Here is a 20208-nt window from a genome sequence, read left to right as displayed (position 1 = left end):
TAGAACCCCCTCAAGTAATTTACCAGAATGAACTAATTGGATGTACTATCATAGTAAAAACTGAAGATCACAAGAAAATTGTAAACAATCTTATGACTGCCCAAGAAAACCCCTTAGAGCAAAGAACATTGTAAATCAAGGAGTTTGTCGCATCTGTACTCAATTAGGTCATTGGAGCAAGGAGTGCCCAGCGAGAAGACAGAATATGGCAGAACGGAAGAAAACATCAAGAGCAATAAAGAAAGTAAGAAATGGACCCCAGTGGCTGATGTCAGAAGGAATGGGAACTAAGGAGAACTGAAACGGCACGAGGGTGAAAAGAAATGAACTTATTGTGCAGGAGGTACGGGAGTGGGGAAAGGAGCTATTGTACTAACTAGTTACTATGTTTGTGCCTGCAGGACAGTATAATCAACAACATACTATCTGGGGAGTGAGGTAAAGAATAGACAGACCCCTTGAGAATGGGCAGAAGACAGCTCAGGTAATGTAGCTCTCCAGAAACAGGAACCAACAAGAACAAGGGAATGATACTGTCCTGTCCCTTTAAGACAGATCTGGGAAGGCCAGCGGATAGAGAAAACTGTTCCTCGGTACCCCTACTCCTTTGAAACTGACATCAAGGAAGAAGAAGAAGATGCCTGCCCTAGTGCCCAACTTTAACATCTAGTTTTTGATACCAGTGAAGGAAAGGAGAGTAACACTATCCAATCTTTCCTAAAGAAACAACACAGACAACCTATGATGACTATTGGGACAAGCTCCACTTTAAAGAACTGAATTTGAATTTGAAAATAAACATTCCTCCGTGGTTCAGGGCAAATTACTCACTTTGTACCTAAATTTAGTTATAAATAAATGGATTTGAAAAGGGCTTATGGGATAGAGTCTTAAAAATTGTTAGAGAGTTGACTGATGACTTGGCATTCTTCTCTTGTCTCACCCATAGGAGGATAATCGAAGATGGGACGGGACTATTTAGTTGCTATCAAGAAAGGGACAGACCCTACTGGATATCAGGAATTAAAACATACCCTGGAAACGTAAGGTGGTGGTATAGAATGATGAGGTAGACTGAAAATGTATGAGTTCCCCTCAGAAAGTCATTACTAACCATCTAGAAAGTACTCAGTGGTTAGGAAACTAGTGTAAGAGAGAACCCCTATGGACGGAGAGCTGAGCCAACACACTAAGGAAGAAATACTGGAGGAAAAGTCTATTGAATTAGAAGGAGAAACTTGAATGGGTGTGGAGATATCAGAGTCGTTGTATTTGACCGATGGATCTAAATTGTTTAACCCTTGATAGTAAAGCAGCTTCTATTATCAAGGTGGAAATAAATTGTCCCTAGAATTGGCATTCTAAATTGGACATAATAAAATTGACAACATATGGAACGATTGATTAAATTTGAACAGCTGGGAATTCCGCTGAACTTGGAATAGAATTGTTTTATCGGCCACAATGCTGTGGAATAAGAAGGGTGAGATGGACACTGAAATTAAAATATTAAATTGAAGGCTGAGACTGAATTTGGTTGAATTGGAACATTTTTCATGGTTTGGTTTAAATAAGAGTCACGCCTGTAGGGAAATCTGGACTGAACCCAGCTGAAATTTATATGAGAAACCATTAGCAAATTTGCAGATGACACAAAGCTGAGTGGCAGTGTGAACTGTGAGGAGGATGCTATGAGAATGCAGGGTGACTTGGACTGGTTGGGGGAGTGGGCAGATGCATGACAGATGAAGTTTAATGCGGATAAATGTGAGGTTGTTCACTTTGGTAGCAAAAACAGGAAGGCAGATTACTATCTAAATGGCATCAAGTTGGGAAAAGGGGAGGTACAACAGGATCTGGGGGGTCCTTGTACATCAGTCTATGTAAGTAAGCATGCAGGTACAGCAGGCAGTGAAGAAAGCGAATTACATGTTGGCCTTTATAACAAGAAGAATCGAATATAGGAGCAAAGAGGTCCTTCTGCAGTTGTACAGAGCCCTAGTGAGACCACACCTGGAGTATTGTGTGCAGTTTTAATCCCCAAATTTGAGGAAGGACATTCTTGCTATTGAGGGAGTGCAGCGTAGGTTTATAAGGTTAATTCCTGGGATGGCGGGACTATCATATGCTGAGAGAATGGAGCAGTTGGGCTTGTACACTCTGGAGTTTAGAAGGATGAGAGGATATCTCATTGAAACCTGTAAGATTGTTAAGGGTTTGGACACGCTAGAGACAGGAAACATATTCCCGATGTTGGGGGAGTCCAGAACCAGGGGTCACAGTTTAAGAATAAGGAGTAAGCCATTTAGAGTGGAGACGGGGAAACACTTTTTCTCAGAGAGTGGTGAGTCTGTGGAATTCTCTGCCTCAGAGGGTGGTGGAGGCAGGTTCTCTGGATGTTTTCAAGAGAGAGCTAGATAGGGCTCTTAAAAATAGCGGAGTCAGGGGATATGGGGAGAAGGCAGGAATGGGGTACTGATTGGGGATGATCAGCCATGATCACATTGAATGGTGGTGCTGGCTCGAAGGGCCTACTCCTGCACCTATTGTCTATTGTCTATTGTCTATCATCAGATATACATATTCTAACCGTGTAAATACGGAGAGAGCTGATTAGTGTTGATCTTAAGGGCCTGTCCCACTTAATCAAGACCTAATTCGCGAGTCCAGAAGAGTGTTTTCGACCTTCAAGCTCGAGGGCACTCTCCTGGAAAGCCTCGAGCTGGACCGACCGGCTGCGTTGAAACCGCGAGTTGGATCTACCGACCGCACGCACACGCCCACAAACACATCGCGAAGGTGGGGGCCAGTGAAACTCCAATGAGCCAATCAAAATGGCCGGTCAGCGAAGGAGATTGCCTACGGCTGCCCTTGAATGCCTGTAAGTAAATAGTGACCCCACTCCACTGCACTACGAGTGAAAAAGACCCATGCCGACCAAATTTTACTTACGGAAACTTTTTCAATATCCTGAAAATTTTTCTGCGACCTAGCTGAAGCCGCGAATGGGCAGGAACCTCCCTCAAACATTAAGGAGAGTTCCAGCCATCTAATACTACCTCCTAGGACCTCGTGTCGACCATGCTGCGAGTTTGTGTCCAGGGCAAACTCTTCTAAACTTGCAGTTTAGGTCACCCAAGTGGGACAGGCCCTTTAGGATAGTGAAGAGTATATTATAGAACAGAATAGTAATAGGAGTACAATGATAGAGTAGAATATAATAAAGCAGTATAGTGAAATGGGAAAGGGATAGTATTGCAGAATTACAGTGAATGTATGGGAAAGCATTGGTGCATGAGTAGTAACTTGCTTTGTCCCAAGTTTTTCAGGAATTATAGGTAATAGGTTCGACTATGGAAAGGGAAGGAAGAATGGGCAACAACACGGATGGAGGGAATTCACGCCCATGAAAACTAGGGAAGTGAAGACCCATCAGACGGAAATTGTGAAGCTACGCCCACGAAAACTCGGGAAGTTTGACAAGATTCTGGGAAGAAACATCATCGTCTTGTTGTTGTTAATAGATGGAGAATGTAATAGACACACATATGTATATTTGGTTATCTGATTATCCGTCTATTTGGTTATCATAAATGATGGTTTATGATATATGATAAAAAGGAAGGGATGTTAATTCTGGACAAATTGGAGAGGCCAGGACACTAAAATTGAGTAAAGGCTTCTGGGCTGCTAGGCCATTTGGTCAATTTAAATGTGCCTTCTGCAGAAATACGACAAGCTGCAGAATGTGCCAGTTTGTCCAGAGCCTAGATAAGAGCTGCAGGAAGATAATGGAAACATCTGCAGATCCTGACAATTAGGTGCAAATTGCAAGGAATGGATTGGATGAATGCAAACCAGACATACACATTGTATATAATGTTGCAAAGCTTTACTTTGCTAGATGTTGATTGGATTAAGTATTGAGCCTTGTCTGGGTTTCTTGAATATCTGTGCAAATGTTGCTATGTTTGCCTAGTCCATCATCGGCTCTGACCTCCCTACCATCGAGGGGATCTATAGCAGTCGCTGCCTCAAAAAAGCTACCAGCATCATCAAGGACCCACACCATCCTGGCCACACACTCATCTCTCCGTTGCCATCGGGAGGAAGGTACAAGAGCCTGAAATCTGCAACATCCAGGTTCAGGAACAGCTCCTTCCCCACAGCCATCAGACTATTAAACACAACTTCAAACTCTGAACTATAACAGCCTATTGCAATTTATCTGTTTATTTATGTGTGTGTATATATATATATTCTATGGTATATGGTCACACTGCTCTGATCTGTATTTATGCCTACAATATTCTGTTGTGCTGAAGCAAGCAAGAATTTCATTGTCCTATCTGGGACACATGTCAATAAACTCTCTTGACTTGACTCTTGATTCTAAAGTTTAGATGCGCAAGTGCTTGACTCAGTGATTTTTGACTGAAACTAGACTGGGGGGAAGCTTAGAATGAGCTATTTACAGAATATATGAAAGTTTCAAAGCTGACATATGAGGGGTTATAGACACAAAATGCTGAAGTAGCTCAACGGGTCAGGCAGCATCTCTGGAGAAAAGGAACAGGTGTTGTTTCAGGTCGAGACTCTTCTCCAGACTCTGAGACAGGTTATGCTGTAACATTTTAGGTCCTTTATAAAAAAACATGTCTTTGTTTGTGCCAAATGTTAAAAGTTGCAAAAGGAAAGCGTGGAGGAAAGAAGCAGTTTAAATTCGTCAGGGACCATGGAGTCAAACCAACAAGCATTGTTAACAGGAGGTACCTCACAGAGAGGGTTGATGGTAAGATATACATCCCACTGTAAACCAAGTTACTGGATAGACTCGGCTTGTACTCGCTAGAATTTAGAAGATTGAGGGGGGATCTTATAGAAACTTACAAAATTCTTAAGGGGTTGGACAGGCTAGATGCAGGAAGGTTGTTCCCGATGTTGGGGAAGTCCAGAACAATGGGTCACAGTTTAAGGATAAGGGGGAAATCTTTTAGGGCCGAGATGAGAAAAACATTTTTCACACAGAGAGTGGTGAATCTCTGGAATTCTCTGCCACAGAAGGTAGTTGAAGCCAGTTCATTGGCTATATTTAAGAGGGAGTTAGATGTGGCCCTTGTGGCTAAAGGGATCAGGGGGTATGGAGAGAAGGCAGGTACAGGATACTGAGTTGGATGATCAGCCATGATCATATTGAATGGCAGTGCAGGCTCGAAGGGCCGAATGGCCTACTCCTGCACCTATTTTCTATGTTTCTATAACTTACCTCCATCAAGATACCTGCATTGCCAGCAACATTTAAATATTTCTGCTACGGTCTTCAATCATATCACACAGAATCAACTGTTGCATTAACGGACCACTGATGTATTCTTAGCTGGAGTAAAATGTTATTTCTGCGACATCCTGGGCAAACAGTGACAGCACAACAGGGTGGTTGCATTCTGGAGGCTAACGTTCCATGAAATGCAACCACTTTGCTCCACGTACTCCCAATTTGTGCGACAACTGCAAAGAATTTCTCCAGATTCAGGGACAGTTTCTTCCCACCTGTTATCAGGTAACTGCATCATCCTACCACAACTAGAGAACTGTCGTGAACTTTAGCTTTTAATTTTAGTTTTCGAGATACAGCATGGAAACAGGCTCTTCGCCCCACCGAGTCCGCGCCGACCAGTGATCCCCACACATTAACACTTCCCTGCACACACTAGGGACAATTTACGCATAAACCAAGCCAATTAACTTACTTACCTGTACGTCTTTGGTGTGTGGGAGGAAACCGAAGATCTCGGAGAAAACCCGCGTGGTCATGGGGAGAACGTGCAAACTCCGCACAGACAGCACCTGTAGTCGGAATCCTACCCGGGTCTCCGGCGCTGCAAGCGCTGTAAGACAGCAACTCTACCGTTGTGCCACCGTGCCACCCCTAACGCTGCTACCTACCTCATCGCTGACCCTCGGACAATCTTTGATCAGACTTTACTGGCTTTACCTTGCACGAAACGTTATTCCCTTATCGTGTATCTATACATTGTAAACATCTCAATTGTAATCATGTATTTTCTTTCCGCTAACTGGTTAGCACACAACAAAAGCTTTTCACTGTACCTTGGTACATGTGACAATAAACTAAACTGAACTGAACTGAACATTCTCAGCCCTTAACTTGCTTGTATCAAACAGGTCTGCCTCGTGTAAATTGGTCGCTCAATTCCTGGCGACTGCTTTAAGGTAGTTCAGCTAAAGATGCAGTAAGTCGTGAAAACAGGCAGATATTTGTCTGACCTCTTCTATGTCCATCGGTAGGTGGATGTCAGTCAGCAGGAATTCATTAGATCGGATATCGTATATGGACATGTAGAGCAGGTGACTGTCTGATTAACATAACTGGGAGCAGCCATCTTAAAATGAGTTCCTAAACAGCAAGCAGTAATCAAGAGTATTATCAGGCAGGTAAGAGAGTGATTTTGACCTTGAAATCATTAAAGTGCTGCCCGACATGCATTGAAATCTGCAATACCTTCCCAAGCTGGCGGGAGGTCACTCATACAATTCATTAAGGCAGGAGACTCTTGTTTTTTGTTTGTGGCGTAATACTTCGAAAATTAATTCACAGATTTATTCCTATGTTTCCCTTTTGTGTTTGGCTTTCCTCTGATATTTCTGTAAACATAGTCAACCAGAAAGGGAATGACCAATGAGGTTGAAGTAGTTTGCTGACAGACGCAGACATATGATGTATTGCATGAAAGTTGCCTCCTATTGGCAGGATAATTACCCATGACTGATTGTGCCTTACAGAGCTGGAGAACAACAACGCTGGTCGAGCCAGGGCCTATGGGTATGTCCAACCTCTGTCCCATTTTCATTTCAAAAATAATTTGCTTAAATGGAGGGTATCTTCAGCATTATAGCCTCTGACAGATTGTGAATCCTGATTTAACACTCCATGGGTTTCTCCCAGCACATGCTGTATCTGTTAACCAGCTGATAAAAACTCATTAGGCAGGCACATGGACCGCAAATAAAGAAATGTTAACCAGTAATTACACCAAACCAGTTTGAACTAACATGAGGCACAACATTCATTGACTAATTAGAAAGTGAGAAATGTTAGAGCGTGAGCAATGTTCTGCTGTTAGAATCTAATACAGATCTATCCCCCACCTGGAGTAGATTTTCTCTCCCTCTCCCCCTTTCTCTTTCCCCCCTCTCTTTCCCCCCTCTCTCTCTCTGCCCCTCTCTATCTCCTCCTCTCCCTTTCTCCCCCTCGCTCTTTCTCCCGTCTCTCTCTTTCTCCCCTCTCTCCCCCTCTATCGCTCCCCCACTCTCTCTTTCTCTCTCTTTCTCTCCCCTGTCTCTTTTTCTCTACCCCTCTCTTTCTCTCTCTCACCACTCTCTTCCCCCCCCCCTCTCTTTCTCGCACTATTGACAGCTAATCAAAACACACACATTAATTAAGCATCCTTCACTATCTTCACAGTACCCAGAAACTGTACAAAAAAGAATTATAGTCCTTTGCAGTCCAACATCTCATCTGAAAAATGGTTGCTCTGACAATGTGTCACTCCCTCAGTACTGCACTGAAGTGTCAGTTATTAAGCTACTGGACTAATGCTCGGGCCCACAATCTTCAGACTCAGATGAAGGTGCAATGAATGTGCCACAGATGCTAAAAAACACCGCTCCTCTTTTCTTTCTTGCTACCTCAACGATTTTCTCAGCATGCCAAAACATTGAAAGCAAAACTTGCTCACTGTCACCTATTCCAACTCATCACCGCCAGAAGGGCCTGTGGACTTCGGAAGCCACGGTTCGGGAAGAAGCGGCCGATTCGGGAACTCCGAGCCGCAGAGTGTGTCCCGATCTGTCCCGACGTCGGAGTTTCTATCATCCCGGCGAGAAGGCCGGTACATCAGGCCATCCGCAGTGGCGACTGCAGAGGGTTGAAGGCCCCGACCACGGGTGAACAAAAGGAGAAAGATTGACTGAACTTTATTGCTTCCATCACAGTGAGAAATGTTGATTCCATTGTGGTGGATGTTTATGTTAAACTCTATCGTGGATTGTGTTCTTTTTATTTGTAAGGCTGTGTGGTAACTCAAATTTCACCGTATCAATTGGTGCATGTGACAATAAATGTGAACTTGAATGGCTAATTGTAACTCCAGGCGTACACCAGTGAGCTGAAATAAGCAACCTATTTGTATCAGAAAAGAGCAACAAGGCAGCATTGGCACATCAGAGGTGATAAATGTGGTATGAGGATAGTGGGGTAGTGAAGGGGTTGGGTGGGCAAGTAGCAAGTCAACTGCCTGTCACTGAGAAATCTGAGCCACACATGAGATATGTGTGACATCACACACATGTAGTCATTTACCCATTGGAAGCCAGAGGAAGTGAGTGAGATATTTCAGCCGATGGTTACTGCGAACCTGGAGATTTTAGACTTTATATTTTAGAGATACAGCGCGGAAACAGGTCCTTCGGCCCACCGGGACTGTGCAACCAGCGATCTCTGTACACCATCACTATTCTACACGCTAGGGACAATTTACAATTCTCCAAATCCAATCAAACCCTGTATGTCTTTGGAGTTTGGGAGGAAACCCACATGGTTACAGGGAGAACTCCGTACAGACACCGGCCATAGTCAGGATTGAACCCGGGTCTCTGGCGCTGTAAGGCAGTAACTCTACCGCTGCGCCACTGTGGGTGTGGGCCCCCCTGAGTGATGGGCCCCAAAATTCAGAGAAGCCTTAGGGGAGAGAAATAGAGAATAGATATCATATTTAGGGTAGCAGAGGCTTATGAATCGTTGTATGGAGCTAAGAAAGAAGAATGTTTTCCCTTTCTACCCAATAAGGAATAATCCTCTGATAGATTTCATCTGTCCTTGAGTTCGCTTGGCCACATCTCTATCTATCCAGCACAGTGTACAGTTTTGGTCCCGTAATTTGAGGAAGGACATTCTTGCTATTGAGGGAGTGCAGTATAGGTTTACAAGGTTAATTCCCGGAATGGCAGGACTGTCATATGCTGAGAGAATGGAGCGGCTGGGCTTGTACACTCTGGAGTTTAGAAGGATGAGAGGGATTCTTATTGAAACATTTAAGATTGTTCAGGGTTTAGACACGCTAGAGGCAGAAAACATGTTCCCGATGTTGGGGGAGTCCAGAACCAGGGGCTACAGTTTAAGAATAAAGTGTAAGCCATTTAGAACGGAGACAAGGAAACACTTTTTCTCTCAGAGAGTTGTGTGTCTGTGGAATTCTCTGCCTCAGAGAGCGGTGGAGGCAGGTTCTCTGGATACTTTCAAGAGAGAGCTAAATAGGGCTCTTAAAGATAGTGGAGTCAGGGGATATGGGGAGAAGGCAGGAACGGGGTACTGATTGGGGATGATCAGCCATGATCACATTGAATGGCAGTGTTGGCTCAAATGGCCGTTATGGCCTACTCCTGCACCTATTGTCTATTGTCTATTGTCTATTGGGATAAAAATCATCACCGGGTCTGAAAGCCAATATGTTCTGAAGACTTGTTTGGATTCCATCTAATCAGAGATTATTACAGCACAGAAGGAGGCCTGTCAGTGTTTGCATTGTCATTTTGAAAGGGCTATCAATTACTTGCTCTCATCCGCTCTATCCAACAAAAAACTTTTCACTGTACCTCAGTCCACATGAGAACAATAAACTAAAGTAAACTATCCAAATGAATATTGGCTGCTCTGGACCTAGGGACTAGCACTTACAGTCCTGACTATGGAAAGAAGTACAGAATCCCGACACTGCTCAAAACCACTGCTGGGAACCTGCAATGGTTTCACAAAATGACCCACTAGGATATTTAAGAAACTCTTGTGAGGTCTGCAGGCCAGACGCAAACATCACACATCTTCAGTGCAGCACGAGTTCACCGTTACAAGAGAGAGATACATGTAGGTGAAAAGGGCTGGGAAGTAAATCTATACTTTGCCTGAGGAGAAGAGAGGCGAAAGCGAAAAGTAGAGCCGTCTGCCTGCCATATTAAATGCTCAGGCACTGGTATTACAACATAAAATGGGTGCAGTACCAAAGCAATTCCAGGCCATTACATCCAGTGAACGCACTGTGAGTGGCACTGTGTGCTGCATTTGACACCATGTTATATCTTATATCTCCTGGTATCAGATATGACCTTTGTCAGAGAAAGAAAACATTTTTATTGAAAAAGCTGTCATTTAATATTGACTTATTCTGAACTGTAGTCAAATATTTAAAAGCATTTGCAAATCGTAGTTAAGCACTAATTAACTCGAGTTTGTGTTCACTTCAGAACAATTCGAGACAGTGGTCTTAAAGTCTGGTCCCTACATTATTGGAAGGAGATGATTGCACTGAAGAGCATGCAGAGGAGACCCACCAAGATGTTGCCTGGGATTGCACCTTTCTTTTAAGAAGAGCGACTGAATCGATTGTGTAGAAAGGAACTGCAGATGCTGGTTTATACTGAAGATAGACACAAAGTGCTGGAGCAACTCAGCGGGTCAGGTAGCATCTCTGGAGAAGATGGGTGGGGGACATTTTGTGTCGAATCCTTCTACAGACTGAATAGGTTGTGTTTGTTTCCTTTGGAGAGTAGGAGACTGAGGTTGGAATCTAGAAAACAAAATTATGACAATTTTAGAGGGGCATAGATAATGTGGATAGTGAGAACATTTTCTAGATTAAAAAAAAAGATCTTTGAAACCAGAGGGCATAGTTTTAATGTTTAGGAGCAAGAGGATTAGAAGGGATCTGAGGAATTTTATTTTCGCTCAGAGTGGTTGAAAGATGAAACATTTTCCTGAGCAGATGATGGAGGCAGCTACTCCCAACATATATTTAAAAATATCTGGCTGAGCACCTGAATTGTCATGGCAGAGAAAGGTATAAATGAGGTGCTTGTAGAAGGGAGTAGTATGTCAAGTTAAGGTACATTTATTGTAATATGTACAAGTAGACTGAGGTACAGGTAAAAAGGAAGACTTATGCCCCTGTCCCACTTAGGAAACCTGAACAGAAACCTCTGGAGACTCTGCGCCCCACCCAAGGTTTCCGTGCGGTTCCCGGAGGTTTTTGTCAGACTCCCTACCTGCTTCCACTACCTGCAACCTCCGGCAACCACCTGCAACCTGCGGGAACCGCATGGAAACCGTGGGTGGGGCGCAAAGTCTCCAGAGGTTTCCGTTCAGGTTTCCTAAGTGGGACAGGGGCATTAATTGCAGCAGCAGGCACATAGACTCAGACATCATGAAAATATAACTTCATAAGGCATTAGTGCAAAATACAATTAGCAAACAAGTCCAAGCCAGCGCAGGAGTTGGACGGTAGAATTCCATTGCTGAGGTAGGGTTAGGGTTATGCAGGTTAGTTCATGAACCAGATAGTTGTAGGAAAAAGTAGTTATGTGAGATTTCAGGCCCAGTGCCTCCTGGCTAACATTAGCTGCGAGAAGATGGCAAGGCCCAGGTGGTGGAGATCCCTGATGGATGCATGATGCCAGCATGGACCTGGCGGGCTGAAGGGTTATTTCAGAGTTATGTGAGTTTACGATTCTACGACATACATTGTGCATTATGTGTGATAACAACTTTGTCCCCGTTAAATCATGTATCATCTGATTTACAGAATCCATTGATTATTCCAAAACCTGTTGGTTATTGCAATTGTTGGTTAATTCAATTCAATTTGAAGTTAGCATGGCTAAACTCACTGACTATGATGCATTTCGCAATACTGGAGTTGATTTAAAATGTGTTTGGAGAAAGGACTCGTTTGAAACATAGAAACAAGGTGCAGGAGCAGGTCATTTGGCCCTTCGAGCCAGCACCATTATTCAATATGATCATGGCTGATCATCCAAAATCAGTACCCCATTCCTGCTTTCTCCCCATATCCCTTGATTCCTGAAACCGCCCTCTTCAACCATATGGGAAAAAATAATAGCTGTAAAACTTTTGATTGTGCGACAACCTTGAGTTGGGTTGGCAGTACATCTTGGTGGAATCTACTTGTGGAAAATAGCAGTCTCAAAAGGGGTGAAAAAATAATTGTTTGCAGAGTTTACTCCTGAAGGAGGTTGCAAATTAAGAACATTCTTTGAAAGAGGGCATATTTAATTGGGTTGCACTATATGCAAAGTGTTAAAAAGCTGTCATTTTACTTTTTTTTTGTTTTTGGGCTGCAAGTAATATTCATAGCTCTGTGAAGATGGCATGTAATTAACATGTCATAATCAAAATGACTGAGTCTGACACATTGTAATCACTGCATGGAGATTATAGCCCAGCCACAGGCAATATACACGGCCTCACTTAATATCATTTGCATAATGAAAGCACACTGTCAGTAATAGCTATTTTGTCTTATTATCATAATTTTACCCAGGGCTGTGCAGTTTCTGATGTTGTCAGACATTGCCTTGTAAGTCACACTGGCTGAAGCAAACACAGAACAATATGACCCTGGGCCACCTCCAATAACATCTGTTTTACAGTCTCTCACAATTACAAAGACAATAACCCTTTGCAGGCTTCAAGGCAGAATAATATACAAGCAGCACACAAAGGGAATAGCGGGATATGGAGTTTAATTCCGCAAATTAAAAAGAAAAATTAATGAATCATGAAGTCACAGGTGGGTCATAAAGGCTTTCATTGCAAAGGGGACAAAGTGTATATCACTCTGTTGTATTCCAACTACAATGACAATCTTAGATAAAGAAATTAGAAATGAGGAACTGGAGAGCACAATCTAAAACCAATAACCATCAACCAGAAATGAGCAACCAGAAACCATCAGTAGGAAAGGAATTTGCAGAGAATATAGATAGACACAAAACGCTGGAGTAACTCAGCGGGACAGGCAGCATCTTTGGAGAGAAGGAATGGGCAGAGATGCTGCCTGTCAGGCTGAGGTACTCCAGCATTTTGTGTCTGCCTTCGGTGTAAACCAGCATCTGCAGTTTCTTCCGACACAAGGAATTTGCAGAACCCGAGCGTTAAAACAACCAGAATCAAGAACAAGGAGGAGAAAACTATTTATTGATACTTCGAAAATAACGGAATTTAATGCTTTAAATTTGAAACATCCTTAAGGATTAAAACAGTGAAAACTGTGAGTCAGTGAAAATGAGCAAATTTCCACAAGTAGATTCTGTCAAAATGTACACTACATATTTTGAACTCGACTCAGATTTATTGCCCAATCAAAGATTGACAGCAATTATTTTTGCCACATGCTTAGAGTACTGTTTGAACCAAGCACTTGCTTCAAATCCACCATTTAGTTTAAAAATGACTGAATGAGAAACAAGCTAGCAACTAATCATCCGCAGCTACTAACTGAAAAGGAGGAACCATCAACTAGAAATGTCAGACCTTAGACCATAAAAGCACGCAATAAATGCTTTTCACTGTATCTCGGTACACGTGACAATAAACTAAACTGAAACAATAAATCCACTCATTTATGGGCTGGCATGAGGTGGAGATGGTCACAGAAGAGATGGAGATGGCCACAGTTGGAGATTGTCACAAATATTGTCATAAACCTTGCAGCTGGTTTGTGGCTGCACTACACGGAAGGGGCCGCGATCTGGGCTAATTGTGACTCAGCTTTCCCACCATGGGGTGAGCATCAAGGGCCTGTCCCACTTGCCGACTATTTTCGGCGGCTGCCGGCATCATTGACTGACGTATCAGGTCACGGGAAAATTTGCGGCGTGATGCAGCGGTGTCGCGGCGTGATGCAGCGGTGTCGCGGCGTGATGCAGCGGTGTCGCGGCGTGACGCAGCGGTGTTGCGGCATGATGACGTATTGGCCCACGGTGTTTTTTCAATTGTTGCAACATATTTTTTGTCGCCGCTGGATTTTGAAATGTTCAAAATCTTTTGGCGGCACTGGTATGACGCTGGCAGTCGCCGAAAAAAAAATCGCCAAGTGGGACAAGCCCTTCAGTGGTGCCTTCCAAGCCACATCCCAAGAAGAATTGAAAGAAAAAATAAACCAAAAACAAGAAGCCAAAAAAAGATCAATAACCGCCAAGCATAGATCAATGGCTAACACCAGCAATCCCAGGTTTCAAACTCATTACATGAAAAAGCGTTTCAGAAAGGCATGTAGCATTAAGTGCAAGCATTTATTTTGAAAAATTACTCCGTTCCTCTATTCCTCTATGACATCCAATGGTGTTTTTGTGTGGTTTTTATACTTACCATTACAAAATTTTCTATTTTCTATATTTCTATGTTTCCAAAATGTTAATCACTTTACGGGAACATAGCCCAGGAATAAAGGGAGGGAACTGCCATGTTAAACAGAATAAAAGGAGCTTGTATTTCATAATCTAAGACTTCTGTTTCACCCTGAAGCTTTTCACCGAATGTTCTTAACCAGAGGATTTGGAGGAGATTGGACAATAATTGTGGAGTGTAATGGGGCTTTTTCACGGGGCGAGTTGACGCAAGATGTCACCAGAGTGAAGAGGTCGTGGTCCAGCACGAGTCTCGCACGATATAGCGGGGGTAGATAAAGAGTTTCCACGGTACTCGGCATTTCTGTTATTTGTGCGAGTGACTTGTCCGTTTCCCGAGCTTTCGCGTTAAATCTTGAATGAACATCGTGAACTACACGTGACACAAATGATGTAACTTTTTTTTTCACACACTATTATATCCTCCCTTGGTTGAATTGGCTCATTTGGAGACATATTTTACTGTGTATGTGGGAGACACAGATGGACAGAGCACAGTACCTCGGGCTTACTGTGTGTGGGAGAGGGGGAGAAAGAGACGTACACTCACAGAGGCAGAGTCTCTCAGCCTGTGTAAGAGGGAGGGAGAGAGAGAGAGAGGCACACACAAGGTGGATGTGAAATCTCACCTGCCTGTTTCAGTGACAGACACCCGCCGCCAGTAAATGAAGACACCCCCATCTGTCTCCCCCTCCTCTCCCTCGACTCCCCCACCTTTCCCTCCCAACTCCAGTCCCGTCCCGACCCCCTGGGAAACTGAATAGAGCAACAATATAGATATAGAAACTGAAACAATATAGAAACTGAATAGCGCAACATGGCAAAAACATCTCTGACACGCTTTACCCCCTTTCTTTGAGATTTTCTGGGAGCCATCTCTGCAAGTGTTCCTGTTAAAAAGATTATCCAACAATGACAATTAGGTGGGACGTCCTCGAAGGACACATACTCACCTTCTGTCCCCTCTGTCCAGCTTCCGGGTTTACCGTTCGCAGGAGTTCCCACGCGCTATATCTCTAAAATCTGAAGTTAGGTAATGTCTAAAGGAACTGCAGACGCTGGTTAATGCTGGTTAATACGCACAGAAGGACACAAAATGTTGGTGTAACTCAGCAGGTAAGTCAGATCTGGGAAGAAAAACATAAAAAGCTGGAGTAAGTCAGCGGGTCAGGCAGCATCTCTGGAGAAAAAGAATAGGTGACGATTCGAATCGGAGCCCTTCTTCAGACAGCCTAATCGGAATTGAGTCTGAAGATGTGTCTCGTCCCGAAACATCAGCTTTTTTTCTCCAGAGATGCTGCTTGACTCGCTGAGTTACTCCAGCTTTTTGTGTCTGTCTTCGGTTTAAACCAGCATGTGCAGTTCACTCCTTACACGGGTCTCTGTACAACATTGATTGGTAGCGTTCCGGACCCCTGGACCCGAGGACTCCGACCTGTATCTCTCAAAGAAGTACATGTGAAAAATTTCTCACGGACCGTAAAAATGCGTAACCGTTCAGTAAAGTCCCTTTTAAAGTCCCTTTTAAAGATTATAGTTATTTTCTAGAATCTCATTAACATAACTCATGAATAAGTTGATGTCCATATGCGGATGCAAATCTTTATTTTTATTTATTTTTTTAAATTCAATCCCACAGAAGAAAATTTTTACTCACCTTCTGTCCCCTCTGTCCAGCTTCCGGGTTCACCGTTCGCAGGAGTTCCCACGGTACCCGCAAGAGTTATTACGGATATCGCACTGGCCACTACGTTCATATAATGTTGCAATACTCAACCACAAGTGTACAAGTCACTCTTGGAGAAATTCAAACTTTCTTGAATTTTCTCCCGAGTGACCAAGTTACACGATGACCTGCCGTTAGCGCTACGGTGGTCCACGGTGGTCCACGAATGCCGTACTGTTATCGCACGAGGTTCCCACGATGTTAAACTCCGGTTAACTCTTGCGTCAAGTCGCCCCGTGAAAAGGCCGCTTTAGGACGGCTGCTAAAGTATGTAGTGGGACATCGATCAACTACAACAATGGGTGGGGAAATGGCAGATGAAGTTTAACCCAAGCAAGTGTGAGGTGTTGCACTTTGGGGAGTTGAATGTGAGGGGTACATGTACAGTTAATGGCAAGACCTTAACAGCATTAGTCCAGAGTGGTCTTGGGGTCCAGGTCCATAGCTACCTGAAAGTGGCAATGTAAGTAGATGGAATGGTTAAGAAGGTATATGGTATGCTTGCCTTCATTGGGACCATGGTCAGGAAGGGACTTCATTGGAACTTTGGTCAGGGCTTTGGGACTTTGGTCAGGAAGCATTTGGAATGCAGTTCTGGTCTCCCCATTACAGGGAGGATGTGGAGGCTTTGGAGAGGGTGCAGAAGAAGTTTACCAAAAATGCTGCCTGGATTAGAGGGTTTTAGCTATAAGAAGAGGTTGGACAGACTTGAGTTGTTTTCTCCGGAGTGCTAGTGGTTGAGGGGTGACCTGATAGAAGTATATAAATTTATGAGAGGCACAAAAGGATAGACAGTCAGAACCTTTTTTCCAAGCTGAAAATGTCAAAGGCTAGAGGGTGTAGCTTTAAGGTGAAAGGGGCAAAATTTAAAGAAAATGTGCAGGGCAAGTTATTTATACAGAGGGTTGTGGGTGTCTTGAACACACTGCCTGGCTTGGTGGTGGAGCCAGGTACAGTAGTGGTGTTTTTTGAGAGGCTTTTAAAGATAGACAGGGGATAGAAGGATGTGCAGGCAGATGAGACTAGTTTCCCTTGGCATCATGTTCAGCTTAGACATTGTGAGCCAAAGGGCCTGTTCCAGTATCGTACTGTGCTATTTTTAATAATAATGAGAAAAAAACAGGAATGTGGTTATAACTAGACAACTAGGTAAATGTTAGCTTATTGATAATAAACTATATTATTCCAAGCTATTTGGTCCCATGAAGGTTCTCTAGGGGCTAGAACAAGTGACAGACAAATCATTGCATCTTTAATGCTTCAATTCAATGAGACTATTTTATCACATGAACCTAGGTACAGTGAAATGCTTTGCTTTGCATACAACCCAGTAAAATCATACAGCAGACCTCACCTAGGCAGGACACTAGAGTCGCCACGTATCGGGCGCTGACAAGGTTACAGAAGTTCACCAAACTGTTTTACCTTTGCATCACAGTGGCGAACCAGGCCTGTTGCTGCACGTAGCAGCAGGCCCCCCACCCCCCACCCCCCACCCCCCCCGCCGGACCCCCCTTCTTCTGCTGAGAAGCACAGCAATCGAGTTGAACCAGCAGAACTCCAGCTGACAGGCACAGCAGTCAGAAGGGCAAACCAGCAGGTCACCAGCTCCCCACAGCCGCTGCCAGTAGCAGAATCTTCTGCTGGAAATGAATGTTTCAGTTTAGTTTATTGTCAAGTGTACCGAGATACAATGAAAACCTTTTGTTGCCTGCTAACCAGTCAGTGGAAAGACAATGGGGACATTTGTTCAATTCGCCCAATGACAAGGAGGCACATAGAAATGACACGTTAATATCTAAAAAATGGCCGTCATTATAATTTCCCATCGTTAACTCCCTAGCAACCCTGGGCACTAGGAATAATTTCACTATTTACACTGTACCTCGGTACACGTGGCAATAAGCTAAACTAAACTATTGTGACTTTCAGACATGTAACAATGCTGTGGTGGGTAAAGTGGGATTTTAAATTCATATCCTGCTCCCAGTGGGAGAGCAGTCAGTGATAGGGTGATCAATTATATTCCTCACGAGTGGAATTTTATTAAAACCCTGGCCTGGGGGCACTTGGTCTGCTCTGTTGGAGCCAGGCACCCAGGGCAGCAGCAATCATTTCCCTGCATCCCACAAGGTGAAGTTTAGTTTAGTTTAGTCCAGAGATACAGCATGGAAACAGGCCTTTCCGCCCACCATGTCTGTGCCAACCAGTGATTCCCACACACTAGCACTATCCTACACATGAGGGACAATATTCACTACTTTTCCGAGCCAATTAATCTACAAACCTCTAAATCTTTGGAGTGTGGGAGGAAGCCGGAGCTCTCGGAGAAAACCCACACGGTCACAGGGAGAATGTACAAACCGTACAAACTCCATACAAACAACACCTGTAGTCAGGAAAGTGGAAAGCATCTTGTCCGGAAATATTACAATCTGGTTTGGGAACTGCTCTGCCTAGGACAAGAAAGTTCTGCAGAGAGTAGTGCGTTCGGCCAAACGCACTATGGGAACTTCACTCGCCCCCCCTGCAGGAACTATACATCAGGAGGTGCAACTCCAGAGCCAATAAGATCATGGGAGACCCCTTCCACCCCTGCAACGGACTGTTCCAGCTGCTACGGTCAGGCAAACGCCTCCGTTGCCATGCTGTGAGAACGGAGAGGTTGAGAAGAAGCTTCTTCCCAGAGACCATTAGGACTGTAAACTCCTATCTCACCAGGGACTAACTTTATTGTCCAACTCTAATGCTTCTTCTTAAAATGGCTGTTTTTGTTCCCTTTTTCCTTCCGCCCACAATATTTAATATGAAAAAGAATATGCGATTCTGTTTGTAGTTTGTTTGGTTGTTTGTTTGTTTGTCTTTTTGCACAAAGTCCGCGAGCATTGCCACTTTTCGTTTCACTGCACATCTCGTATGTGCATGTGACGAATAAACTTGACTTGACTTGACTTGATTGAACCCGGATCTCTGGTGCTCTAAGGCTGAAACTCTACCACTGTGTCACTGTAAAAATACATCCTGACACGCCAACTTTTGATCACCTGTTGACACTAGTTCTGTTATCCCACTCTCTCATCCATTCCCTACAGAATATGGGCAATGTATAGAAGCCAATGAATGTACAAACCTGTGTGCATTTGGGGTGTAGGTGGAAACCTGAGCACCCAGAGGAAACCCACAAAGTTCACAAAGTCTCCACATTGACAGCGCCCGGCGTCGGGATTGAACCTGGGTCTCCGGCGTCTCTGGGTCTCTGTGAGGCAGCGGCTCTACCAGCTATGCCACTGTGAGGTATTGAAGCTGGGCAGGGTTCCCACAGTATCTAACCAGGATTATACAGAAGAAGCTGAACCCAGTAATTGTGTTGTGGAGAGTGACTGGACACATGATGGGCACAAAGATCAACTCCTTGCATTAACATTTCAATTCCTGCAAACCACAAGGCAAAGTCACAATAATCCTTGACTCCAGTGGGGGGGGGGGGGGGGGGGGGGGGGGGGGGGTTGTACATTCATGGGGATTAATATCACTCACAAGAGCCCTGACATTCTGTGGCAATTACTTGTGAAATACAGGAACAGAAGAATTTCTAGAAGCAGAAAGGCTAAGAGCCATCTAATTTGCCTTCCCCCATCTTGATGTCACAACGATAGTGGAGTTGACAATTACTGATGGTCAATTGTTCTCTGTCCATTGGTTCACAGCTGAACCACACGTAAATTGAGGATGGTGTCAGGTCCACAGTTCCTCCCTATAATGCCACACTTACCACTTAACGTGTCTCAGTTTACTCATAGATCAAAAACCAAAATAGTAGTTTCCGTATGAAAACTGACTGTTACATTGGCTGTCGTGACCTTGCACTACAACGTCATGTCATTATCTCCACCCATCATTCAAATTAACCTTTAAAATCCAATTGAAAAAAAGACACAAAGTGCTGAAGAATTGAATTGAAACTTTACATTTGGTTATTATTCAGTGTTCACTCAAAATCCCGTCTTGGACTTCTATTGTTTAACGTGAGAATCGGTTGGACTTCCCAGTTTATTTTTTCATTAAATTCATAGCAAATTAACAATGATTCTCCTTAGAGCTCAAGGGCAAAGTTCTTTGCATCATACTCTGTGAAGGTTCAGTATTTATTACAATATCACGAATATTATCTTTATAAAGATTAATAACCAATTCCTTACAAA

This window comes from Amblyraja radiata, chromosome 1, assembly GCF_010909765.2.
Source record: "Amblyraja radiata isolate CabotCenter1 chromosome 1, sAmbRad1.1.pri, whole genome shotgun sequence".
NCBI lineage: Eukaryota > Metazoa > Chordata > Chondrichthyes > Rajiformes > Rajidae > Amblyraja > Amblyraja radiata.
Note: the sequence above shows the minus strand (reverse complement) of the source record.